Source organism: Alligator sinensis, unplaced genomic scaffold (genome assembly GCF_000455745.1).
Source record: "Alligator sinensis unplaced genomic scaffold, ASM45574v1 scaffold398_1, whole genome shotgun sequence".
Taxonomy (NCBI): domain Eukaryota; kingdom Metazoa; phylum Chordata; order Crocodylia; family Alligatoridae; genus Alligator; species Alligator sinensis.
Window position 1 is genome coordinate 11,582 of NW_005842708.1, and position 11,237 is coordinate 22,818.

General features: G+C 52.0%; 1 long non-coding RNA gene across 1 annotated transcript in view; it reads left to right on the forward strand.

Annotated features, from left to right (window-relative positions):
* Nucleotides 1-7,831: 7,831 nt before the first annotated feature.
* LOC102380449 overlaps nucleotides 7,832-11,237 on the forward strand; it is a 7,187-nt gene continuing 3,781 nt past the window's right edge. Inside the window, exon 1 of the long non-coding RNA XR_324998.3 lies at nucleotides 7,832-7,864. This is a non-coding gene — a long non-coding RNA (uncharacterized LOC102380449). The remainder of the gene's footprint in view (nucleotides 7,865-11,237) is intronic.

Below are 11,237 nucleotides of genomic sequence, written 5' to 3' on the forward strand. Positions count from 1 at the left end.
CCCCCCAGCGGGCTTAGTTTAAAGCCCGGAGGAGCAGGCCAGCCAGTCTGGCTGAGAAGAGACTCCTCCACAGCGGAGAGAGGTGGAGGCCATCCCTTCCCAGCACCTCACTGCCTCTCTCACCAAAGAGTGGACTGTGATCATGGAAGCCAAAGCCTGCACGGTGACACCAGTGCTGCAGTCTTTGGTTTACTACCTCCATCTTCCTCTCCCTCCTCAGCCCATAGCCTGAAACTGGAAGGATCGAGGAAAACACCACCTGTGCCCCCAACCCCTTAAGCCCCACTCCCAAATCCCTGTAACACTTCATGACCAGGCTGGGATTGTTTCGAGCCATGGAATTTGTGCCCACATTGATAAGGAGCATAGGGTAGTGGTCAGAGGGCTGGAGGAGCTTAGGGATCTTCTCCTCAATGTCTTGGATATGGGCTCCTGGGAAGCAGCAGACTTCCCAGGCTAAGGGGTCGGGTGGCAGATTGCCCCCTTAGTCCCCCTCAGGATGGAGTCTCCCACGACAGACAATTTGTGTTTTGTCTTAGGGAGAGCGGGGGCAGTAGCTACACTTGAGCCTGTGTTGCCTGGAAGAGCTGGCAGCTTAGAAGGCTCTGCTGGGCCTGCAAGAGGTTCATACCTGTTGCAAAGCTCCAGCGGGGTGGGGACCTTGGTGTGGGGGACCGTGGGGCTCTTGACCACCCCTTGGTCCAATCCCCTGGCTGGACAGAATGGGAGGTCCCTGAGTTCTCCCTTGTCCTGGAAGGTGACCGTTGTCTGCCCTCTGCCTTCAGGGGTAGAAGGGCCTGGCAGTAGGAGTCTATCTCCCGCTCACCATCCCTGATGGCACGCAGTCTCTGGACTGCAGCCTGGAGCTCCTCCAGCTGACGCACCAAAGACCCCAAAAGGGAGCAGACCTCACAAAGGGAGGTGGCCATGCTCCCAGACTCCAGAGCCTGAAAAAGTGTCAGGCAGCCCCTGAAGTCAAGAGCCAGAGGCTCTGCCTGTGTGGAGCCTGGAACCATGGGCTCCATCTGGGTGGAGGCCTTTGAGGCACCAAAGCAGGGGGCCACAGACTCCGAGGGGACCCTCGGGATGTGGCACGTGCCCATCCGCATGATGCCACTGGTAGGCCAGGTATGGCTGGGACTGCCTTCCTTAGGGTGCACTGGCAGGGTGTCGGGGCCTCCTGCTCACTCTCTCATGCAAACTCCCACACTAACTGGTGCACTGGACCCAGAAGCATGCCTGTTTGTGCAGCCCGTTCGCGAGACTCCGGTCTCACCACTCCCTGGGGGGCTGGGCAAAGTAGGAGCCAGGGCAAGGCAAGGCCCTCCTCGGCTCCACTCAGCTGCCCTGCAGCTGGGCTATGTCCCTCCCACCATGGGCCTCACTTACCTCTGGCAGTGCTAGGGTTGGTGGGGTGCTCCATGGTCACTGGGGGTTGGTGGGGGGCGGGGCCTCAGGGTACGGGGGTGCGATGGACTTGCACCTGTGCATCTCACACTGCTCCCGGGGCCAAATTGAGGTTTTTTTCTGGTTGGTGGGCTCTTTTTAAACTCTGTACATGTGCAGTGGGCCCACCGCTGGTACCATGCTGGTCCCAGTCAAGAGGGGCCCTACCCGGGGTTTTGGGGAACCCTGATCTACTGGAGAGGGACTGGTAAGTACCCTCTTCCCGCTCTTCTCTCTCCCTCGGGGGCTAGGCCAAGTAGGAGCTGGGGCAGGGTGAGGCGCTCCTTGGCTCTACTCAGCTGCCCCACAGCTGAGCTATGTCCCTCCCACCATAGGCCCCACTTACCTCTGGCAGTGCTGGGGGTCAGTGGGGTGCTTCATGGTCACTGGGGGTTGCTGGGGGAGCCTCAGGGTGTGGGGGCATGATAGGCTTGCACCCATACGTCTCACGCCGCTCCCGGGGCCAAACTCGATCTAGAAAGTCATTTTAGCATTGATTGCACATACATACATGCATACATTCATACATACATAACTTGTAAATAAATAAATATGTAATGAATACGTAATCAATACATAATAAATAAAGTAAATATGTAAATACATCAATAAATACATCAATAAATAAGTAAATACGTAAATCTGGGTGCTCTTATCATCCTCGCTGGGCCTTCGTCAAAGGCCCTCCCTCTGGTCCCCTGGCCCCTGGTTTTAGCAACCTCAGTGGAGTTTGGGCCAGGCAAAGGTTTGCCCTCCCTCCCTCTTCCCTACTGTCTCTTAGCACCCAGCTCACTGGTATGTACCCCAACTATAGGCAGCAGCCTTAATTTATTTTCTTGCACCTTCCAGTTGGCTTAAGTAAGTTCTACTAGTGTATCATGGGTTTCAGCTAAAAAGCAATCTTTGTTCTACGTATTTCCATTGGGGGAAGAAGATTTGGAGTTAGCAGTCATTTTCTCTGAATTTCTTCAGGTCTGAAACCAGGTGAATATGACTGCTCTTATCACCCTCAGTGTGCCTTGGTCAAGGACCCTCAAGGTCCTCCCTACCTCCTTCCCTCTTGCCCCATAGCTGGGGGCTCGGTGGTGCTCTAGCACACTCTCTCCCTAGCACCTCCTTCCTTGTTACTGGCCATGTCTCAGAAAGCGACTGCTGGCTGGTGGCCCTTACACACACACACACACACACACACACACACATATCAATTTAATAATCAATCAGTTCATTTTGCTGAATGTCCTACACTGCAAGAAGTGTAGCAAATCTCTAAATGTTCTAAAATCCTCATAGATGACTGTAGCATGTGTGCCTTTAAAAATAATGTTTGCTACAGTGCAGTTTTTCCAAAAACTGAAAACTGACTAAGGTTTGACAAAGGCCCTACTTCCCTCCCTGGTGCCTGCTCCTGCATGGTTGTTTAAGTAATCAATCTAATAATTAAAACATAAAATAATCAAATAATGAAAAAATCTTACATACACACACACACACAAATTCCTAGTGGGTGGGCCTGGGCTTGTTACCTGAGGTTTTACCTGAGGTGTGTTTTACCACCTGGGGTGGCAGGCAAGCTTCCCTTGTTGAGGGACTCAGTGTGAACTTGTTAATGTGCCAAATATTAAAATAGGAAAGGTTAGTCTTCACACCTGAGGGCTTCAAAAACTGCCTGCCTTCATGTTTCTTTACCATCCAGGAAAAACTGCACTGCAAGAAGGGCTTTCCTCAGGTAAATCAAAACTTCATAAAAACAGGAAGATAACCTTTGTTGCTCTACTTAAAGTTTTGTAAGTGGTCCATGTTAGTTTTGATTAACTATAAGCTTTACAGTTATGCACATGGCACTCTAGAACAAAGTTGGTGCGGCCTCCCTGCTTATTGTCAGTGTTAGCAAACATTGCAGCTTGCCAGTGTGCCTTTGGAAGAAAATACCCAATTCAGGAACTGCATGTATTTCTACACTGTGTGTTTCAACATTAAAATGGTTTATGTAAAAATGTTATGTAAAAAATGTTTAAAAATGTCTATACCTGGACTTATATAAATGTAACTCACTCATGGTTTTACTAAAGCCTGAATGGAAGCTACAGGAATTTTTATGTAAAACAAAAAGAATCCTGTGCCTTCTCTCATTTCTATCACATGAAAAAGCAGGACTTTTTACAAAGCTGAGAACCAGCGTGGGTGGGGATGGGCTGGAGTTGTTATCAAGGTTGATTAAGATTCCTTGGGTACCAGGGATCCCCTTGCACAGGACAGCTGCCCCCAAAGTGGTGTTAGGGGGACCATGATCAGCCTACTCCAAATCCCCCTCCCCCTGGCAAGCACTGTGGCCATCATGAGCTAACACCCCAACCCCGCACTGCAGGGGGATGGTGTGGTTGAGGTGAAGAAAGAAACAGCTCAGGCTCAATGAGAGGAATTTTCTTATCAGATAGTCTATTTGCATGTCAATCATTTCCCTGCTGCATTGGCAGATCATCACCTGCAGTCATATCCCTCCACAGATTTTCCTCCCGCATTTCTTCTCACATTGCATGCCAACCAGAAACAACCCAGACCCTTCACCCATGCCCCCCAAATACCACACCCCATACTCTTCATCCTACATGCAACATGCCCTCTTCACAACAGAGACTTCCCCGAGAGCCCATTACGAACCCAGTATCAAACAAAACTTTGTCTCAAAAAGAACGTATTCAATGACAAAGTAAAAGGAAATGCAAGATGAAATATAAAAGTGATCAATTCACACAGTTGATCTTTATTTCAGAAGCCAAAGCCACATGCCTCTCTAAGCGCTCTTTAAGACTGACAGACCAGTTTATAGTTAGGACACCTCTGTGCCTCACCCACGTTGGCTACGTAGCCTGGGCTCAGACAGAGATGGCACCAGAGCCTGCACATGTGGCTATTAGGGCTGTGCAAAACTTCAATGAGTGTTATGTTTCGAAGCTGTTTTGACACATTTTGAGCTCAAAACAGTGAAATTGAAACAAAACAAAAGGCTTTGAAACAGCTTCAGAATGAAATGAGAGTGCTCAAAATGTCTCAAAAGTTTTGAAATGTTTCAAGTTTCAAAGCAGCCTGGGAGGCGGGGGAGAGCCAAGGCTGTAATCCAAGTGGCTCTGAGCACAGCCCTGGCCATTGACTCTTCCCCCGCCTCCCACCACTGGGCTCAGCTCCAGGAGGCTGGCAGTGTCACTCAGAGTGCAGCCCAGTGGGGGAGGCTGGGGAGAACCAGGGCTGCACTCCATGCAGCTGCGCCAGCCCCGCAGAGATCAGCCTGGCAGTGGGAGGTGGTGGAAGAACCAGTAGCAGAGCTACTACAAGTGCAACCCTGGTTTCAAGTGCAGCCCTGGCCAGTGGCTTTCCCCAACCTCTCAGCATCAGCCTCAGCTCCATGGGGCTGCAGAGCCACTTGCCACTGGGCTGTGCTTGTCAGGGCTGCGCTCGAAGCGGCTCTGCCACTGGCTCTCCTGCCACCTCCTGCCACTGGGCTGAGCTCCATGAGGCTGATGGAGCCACTTGGAGCACAGCCCTGGCTCCAAGCACAGCCCTGGGGAGCACAGCCTGGTGGTTGGAGGCTCCACAGCCCCACGGAGCTGAGCCTGGCAGTGGGAGGTGGGGGAAAGCCACTGGCCAGGGCTGAGCTTGGAGCCAGGGTTATGCTCAGAGTGGCTCTGCCACTGGCTTTCTTGCCACCTCCCACTGCTGGGCTGAGCTCTGTAGGGCTGGTGGAGCCACATGGAGCACAGCCCTGGCTCTCCCCCACCTCCCCCATGGGGCTGCACTCTAAGCAACTCCACCAGCCTCACAGAGCTGAACCTGGTGGTGGGAGGTAGGGGAGAGCCAATGGCCAGAGCTGTGCTTGGAGCAGCTCTGCCACTGGCTCTGCCACTGCCCCCCGCACTTGAAGCAGCTCTGCCACTGGCACTCCTGCCACCTCCCACTGTCGGGCTGAGCTCCATGGGGCTGGTGGAGCTGCTCAGAATGCAGTCCTGGCTCTCCCTCACCTCCTGCCACCAGGCTCCACTCCAAATGGCTCTGCCAGTCCCACAGAGCTAAGACCAGTGGCAGGAGATGGGGGAGAGCCACTCGCCAGGGCTACGCTCCAAGCAGCTCTGCCCCTGGGCTGAACTCCATGGGGCTGACAGAGCCGCTTAGAGTGCAGCCCTGGCGAGCACAGCCCAGCAGCTGAAGGTTCTGCAGCCCCAGAAGGCTGAGTCTGGTGGTGGAAACCACTGGCCATGGCTGTGCTTATAGTGGCTCTGGCACTGACTCCCTGCTGCCTCCCACCCCCAGGCTCAGCTCCATGGGGCTGCAGGACCTCCAGTCCCTGGGCTGCCATCATCAGGGCTAGCGCTCTGAGTGGCTCCCCCAGCCACATGGAGCTCAGCCCTCATCACAGGGCATGGAGGAAGAGCCAGTGGCTGAGTCCGTCAGAGAACAGCCCTGGCTCTAAGTGCAGCCCTAGCCAGTGGCTCTCCCTCAACTCCCACCACCAGACTCAGCTCCATGGTGCTGGCAGAGGTGCTCAGAGCACAGAGCCAGGAGACTCAGGGCTGCACTGTGACCAGGTCCACCAGCCCCACAAAGCTCAACCCACTGGTGCTCTGGCCAGAAATCAAACCCAGGTCTCCCACATGGCAGGCAACAGCTGTACCACTGAGCTATCAATACTTGTGGTCTTAGCTGTAACTCCAGGCTCTAGTGCCTCCAGGATCCTCCATGTGCCGTCTGCACACCGAGATGCCCAGCTTCATGCCAGAGTTGGAAAGAACCCGAGATGCTGTCTGCCTGCCTGCCTGCTTTGATCTCTCTGGGACCCACTGCACGCCGCTCCTGGGAGGGTAGGGGGCTGCAGATCAGGAGTGAAGGGCCCTGGCAGTGTATGGTGTGGGCTGTGCTAAACTGTTGTATGTGGCCACTGCACCCAGCTATGGGTTGTATCTCAGCCCTCCCCATGCACAGTTATATGTGGCTATTAAATCCCTGAACTAGGGCTACACCATGTCATGCTGCACTGGGGGACTCTCTTGGGCACCACTGAGCATATGAGCTGGACCAGGGAGAATTTCCAGCTGTAATCCCAGCCCAAAAAACAGCCCAGGTTCAGGAAAACCAGAAAAACCACAGAGGCATGGCATGGGGTGGTCCAAGAAAGATTTCTACCTCTAATCCCAGCCCAATAGAAATTCCTTATTTTAGCCCGTATACTTAGTACAGTGGGCATGGGGGGACTGTCAGGTGGCAGCCTGGCATGCACAAATCGCACCTTGGGCTGGGCAAGATTCTGGCCAAAGATGTCCAAGAGAGTTGCCCAGTGCCACAGAGGTATGCCGTGTAGTGGCCCAAGAATGATTTCTAGCCATACTCCCAGCCTCAAATCCAGTTCCTTATTTGGGTCCATATACTTAGCATGGTGGCTGGGGTGCTGTCAGTTGGCAGCCTGGCATGGCCAAGCTGTGTTTTGGACCAGGCAAGACTCTAAACAGGAATGCTCAGGATAATCCCTCGGTGGCACACAGTCATGGTGTCAGATGGCCTAGAAAGGGTTTCAATCTGTAATCTCAGCCCAAAAGCCAGGTCCTTATTTGAGCTCATATTCTTAGTACAGCGGGCATGGGGAGGCTGTCAGTTGGCAGCCTTCCATGAACAAATCAGGCTTTGGGCCATACCAGTCTCTGGTCAGAGATGTCCAGAAGAGTCCTGCAGTGCCACAGAGGCATGGTGTGGGGTGTTCCAAGGATTTCTAGCCATAATCCCAGCCCAAAACCAGTTCCTTATTTGAGCCCATATACTTAGTACAGTGGGCATGGGGGAGCTGGCAGTTTGCGGCCTGGCACACACAAACTGCTCTTTGGGCTGAGCGGGACTGTGGTCAGGGTTCTTTGGGACAGTCCTGAAGTGGCATGGACAGGAAGTTGGGGGTGCACCCTGTGGCAGAAGGCCACCTCTGTTTCTCCCCAAAAACTCTGCTCTGTGACAATTTGGTTAGGATGGGCCCTGCAGAGAGTACACACCTTACCCGATCTCTTTAGGTAACCTGAGCTGGACACATTCCTGAGGGAGGGGGGAAACTTGCTCCCTCTGCCTACGTGACTGGCATCACATACCTGGGTGAGGGACTTGGGCTCCCTGGGAAGCTTGGAACTGCCAGTCTGCCCAGCAACCAGTGATGCATTTCAAATTGGTTGGCTGACAGCCAACAAGTGCTAGCCTCCATTGGACCAGGTAAATGAGGTCATAAGGGCTATATAAATTAAGGCCTGCCCAGGAGGAAGGGGCAGCAGCCATGAGGAAAACTCAGAGAGACAGATGAGCTGGACCATCTGAAACTTGTTTTCTCTCTCAAAACTCATGATCAAGGAACTGCCTGCCTCCAGAGGGAATCTCCACCTGCCTCTGGATGATACTTGTGAGTAAGCTACCTGTGATCTAACTAGATATATAGCTTGTAGTAACTCAGATGTGTGGTCAAAAGCTAGTCCAGCCACCCTGTTTGCTCTATGGGATTTCTCTGATACTACTCAACTCTGTACCCTATTCCAACCCTACTCCTTGTAACTAATAAAGTTTTCCTTTGTACCTAGCAAGGGAGACTTATTGGGAGTGGGTCTAGATTATGCGTTGGGGTCCCCTTGGTTCGGCTGACTAAGGGAGACCACTACTTGTGCTTCCAACTGAGGGAAGTACCCCAAGTTCTTGAAGTGAGTCAAGTACCTTTGAGGGCTACTAGTAGGCCTGTGTTCCCCAGGGGACATCATGCCAGAATCAAGCCCATCCCTGGGTGGTGATAGCTGTACCCCCAGGCTAGTGGGTGTGCTACAGGAAGGGGGTTGGCCAGATGTGAGGCACCCCCAGGGAGGCACTGGAGCCTAGAAGGTGATTGGGTGCAGTGAGGTGGGTGGCATAGTGCAGGAGCACCCCCTACTGGCCTGCCACACACCCTACCCTGGATGGCCACCAAACCATTGCCAAGCCTGGTCTTTCTCCAGTTCCCCCCCCCCCCCCCCTTTTGACAGCAATTATTTTAAAGTCCAAAAACGGGGTTCTATCCAAACTATAGGCACTCTTGCTCCCTTACAGACTTTGGGGATTAATGGATTCACCAACATTTCTCGGTGACAGGAAAACTGCCCATGCCAGTGCTCCCCCACACCCTTTGCCAACCTTTGGCACCACACAGCCCATCAGGCTTTCTAATGGGGGTATGCATCAGGGGCTTTATGCCTTGTCTGTCAGCTTTGCTGGGGTGCTGGTTTTAGGGTGACCCCACTGGTCACCCAAGCAGGTCCCTCATTGCCAGAACAGCTCCCCCTGACACCAACCACAATAGCAGACCATGATACTGTCCCCTCATCTCTCCAGACAAAACTGCGTTGACCCAGGGCTGACCCAGGTGCGCCCAGCTCTGGAATGTAATGGCCATGTATAACAGTGTATGGTGATGGCTGTGATGAAACATTATATGTGGCTGTTGCACCCAGCTCTGGGGTGTCTCTCAGCCCTCCTCATACACTGATATATGTAGTATTTACACCCCAGAGCTGGGTGCATCTCTGCCCTCCCCATGCACTGCTATATGGCCATGACACCCTAGAGCTAGGGCCACCCCACATCATGTCTCTGGCACTGGGGACTCTCCTGGACACCCCTGAGCATGTGGGCTTGCCCAGGAAGGATTTCCAGCTGTCATCCTAGCCCAAAAACCAGTTCCTTATTCAAGCCCATATACTTAGTATAGTGTGCATGGGGGGCTGTGAGTTGGCAGCCTGGCATGAACAAACAGTACTTTGGGCCAGGCAAGACTCTTGACAAAGATGTCTGAGAGAATCTCCCAGTGGCACAGAGTCATGCTATGGGGGACCTAAGAAGGATTTCCATCTCTAACCCCAGCCCAAAATAATTATTTATTTGAGCCCATATACTTATTGCAGTGTACATGGGGGGTGCTGTCAATCAGGCCATGCTTTGGGCTGCGCAAGACTCTGTTCAGAGGTATCCAGGAGAGTCCTCTGGTGGTACACAGTCATGGTGGATGCAGGATATTAATTTACATATTATTTGGTAAATATGCATAGCTAATGAAATTCTTTCTCTATAGAATGTGTAATTCATTAATAAGAAACTTTTATTGGGTGTAGATTAGCTTTGAAAAAGGAACTGGGAATCAGGAATAAGGACCTGGGACTTAAAGGTACAAACTGCAGCCTCAGGAACCATAGCTTGTAGCCTTGGTGTTGGCCACCCCAAAACAGTGAATGGTGAGATGGCCAGTCACTGCCAGGCAGGATTCCCTGCCCCACACCACCATGGGCAGTGGAGGTGGGGAGGGGCTGTGTGGTGCAGATGTTCATTGACCTTCAGTAGAGGTAGGCAGTTTGAAATTCAAGGAGCAAACTCTAGCATGTGGCCTGGGGTGCCACAAAACAGTGGGTGGTGAGAGCAGGACACTCACTGCAATCAGGGGGTCCCCCATGGCCCCAGGCCCAGGTGGAGGGGGTACTAGCAGGGAATTTTGCAAGTGAAATGTTCCTAGGACCTCAGAAATGTGGGGAGTGGGGACTGATGAGCAGATCAAATAAAGTGCATGGTTTGCCAAGTGCAAGTCACAGCTAAGCAGGCTTTTGCCAATTCTTGAAGAGAACCCTAACATGTAGCATTGGGTTCATGTGGTATGGGTTGGGTAGCTCTGGGAATAGGCCTTTGGCATACTGGAAGGTAATGCAAGAATGGGGATTTGTCTCTGGACTGCTTGCTAGGGCATGGCTTCCTCTATTCCTATCATGGCAAGCAATAAGAAAACAATAATATTGCTGGCCCTAGAACAGTCACATCTATAGGAAATGATATGGTTTATTGAACTGGGCTGGTGTCTGTTCAAACTCTTGGAAAGCCAGGTTTGGAGTTCTGCCTCAGGGCACAGACTGATGAGAGCTGTAACCTGAACTGCCGGGAAACTGGAATTCATATGCAAATAGGGTTACTGTGAAATGCTGATAGGACAATGTACTGTCAGATTCCAAGTCTCCCTGCAAAAAGCAGACCCGAGGTCCTTGGACTCTGCAGCATAACATGAAGAAACCATGTCTGACTCTGTATATAAATAAAAAATAATAATAAAATTGCTCAATCAAAAAAATCATGGTCACTGATTTCTCATGCTTTGGGGTGCCTCTCACTTCCAACCCGCAGCCCCTGCCCACCAGCACTGCCACTGCCCTTCAATCCCAACCCACAGCCTCTACCCCCAGCCCTGCTAGTGTCCTCATCCAGGGCCCCAGGGCCCCAGCCAAAAAGCAGCTTCATTGGAGCACAGTTAATGCAGTCAAAGCAATTCAAAGAGAGTCTGGGTTTTTGGTTGTAGCCGTGTTGGTCTACGGACATAGGCAGGCAAAGTTCTTTGAGTAGATGTGATATCTTTTATTAGACCAAATGAGTAGTTGGAAAAAAGTTCTTGTCAAGCTTTCAAGTTCAGTCACCCTTCTTCAGGCATCAGGAGTCTTATTGTTCTGAGACTCCAAGAAATGAAAGAAGCTAAAAATGTGGCAGGATGCCAGTGAAAATGTAAATAGGGTCAGCACTCCTAGATTTGGCCAGAGTTACTCAACTGGTTTTACAGTTTCTGTTGAGGAATCTTAAGGTAATGGTCTGAGGGGGGGTGGGAAATGGTCGTCTCCAGTCCTACAGGAGGCACAGTATACAACAATCACACAGAAAACATTATCATGCTTTACAGCCAAGCCACTGCCCCCCAGCCCTGCCAGTGCCTCTCACCCTCCTCATTC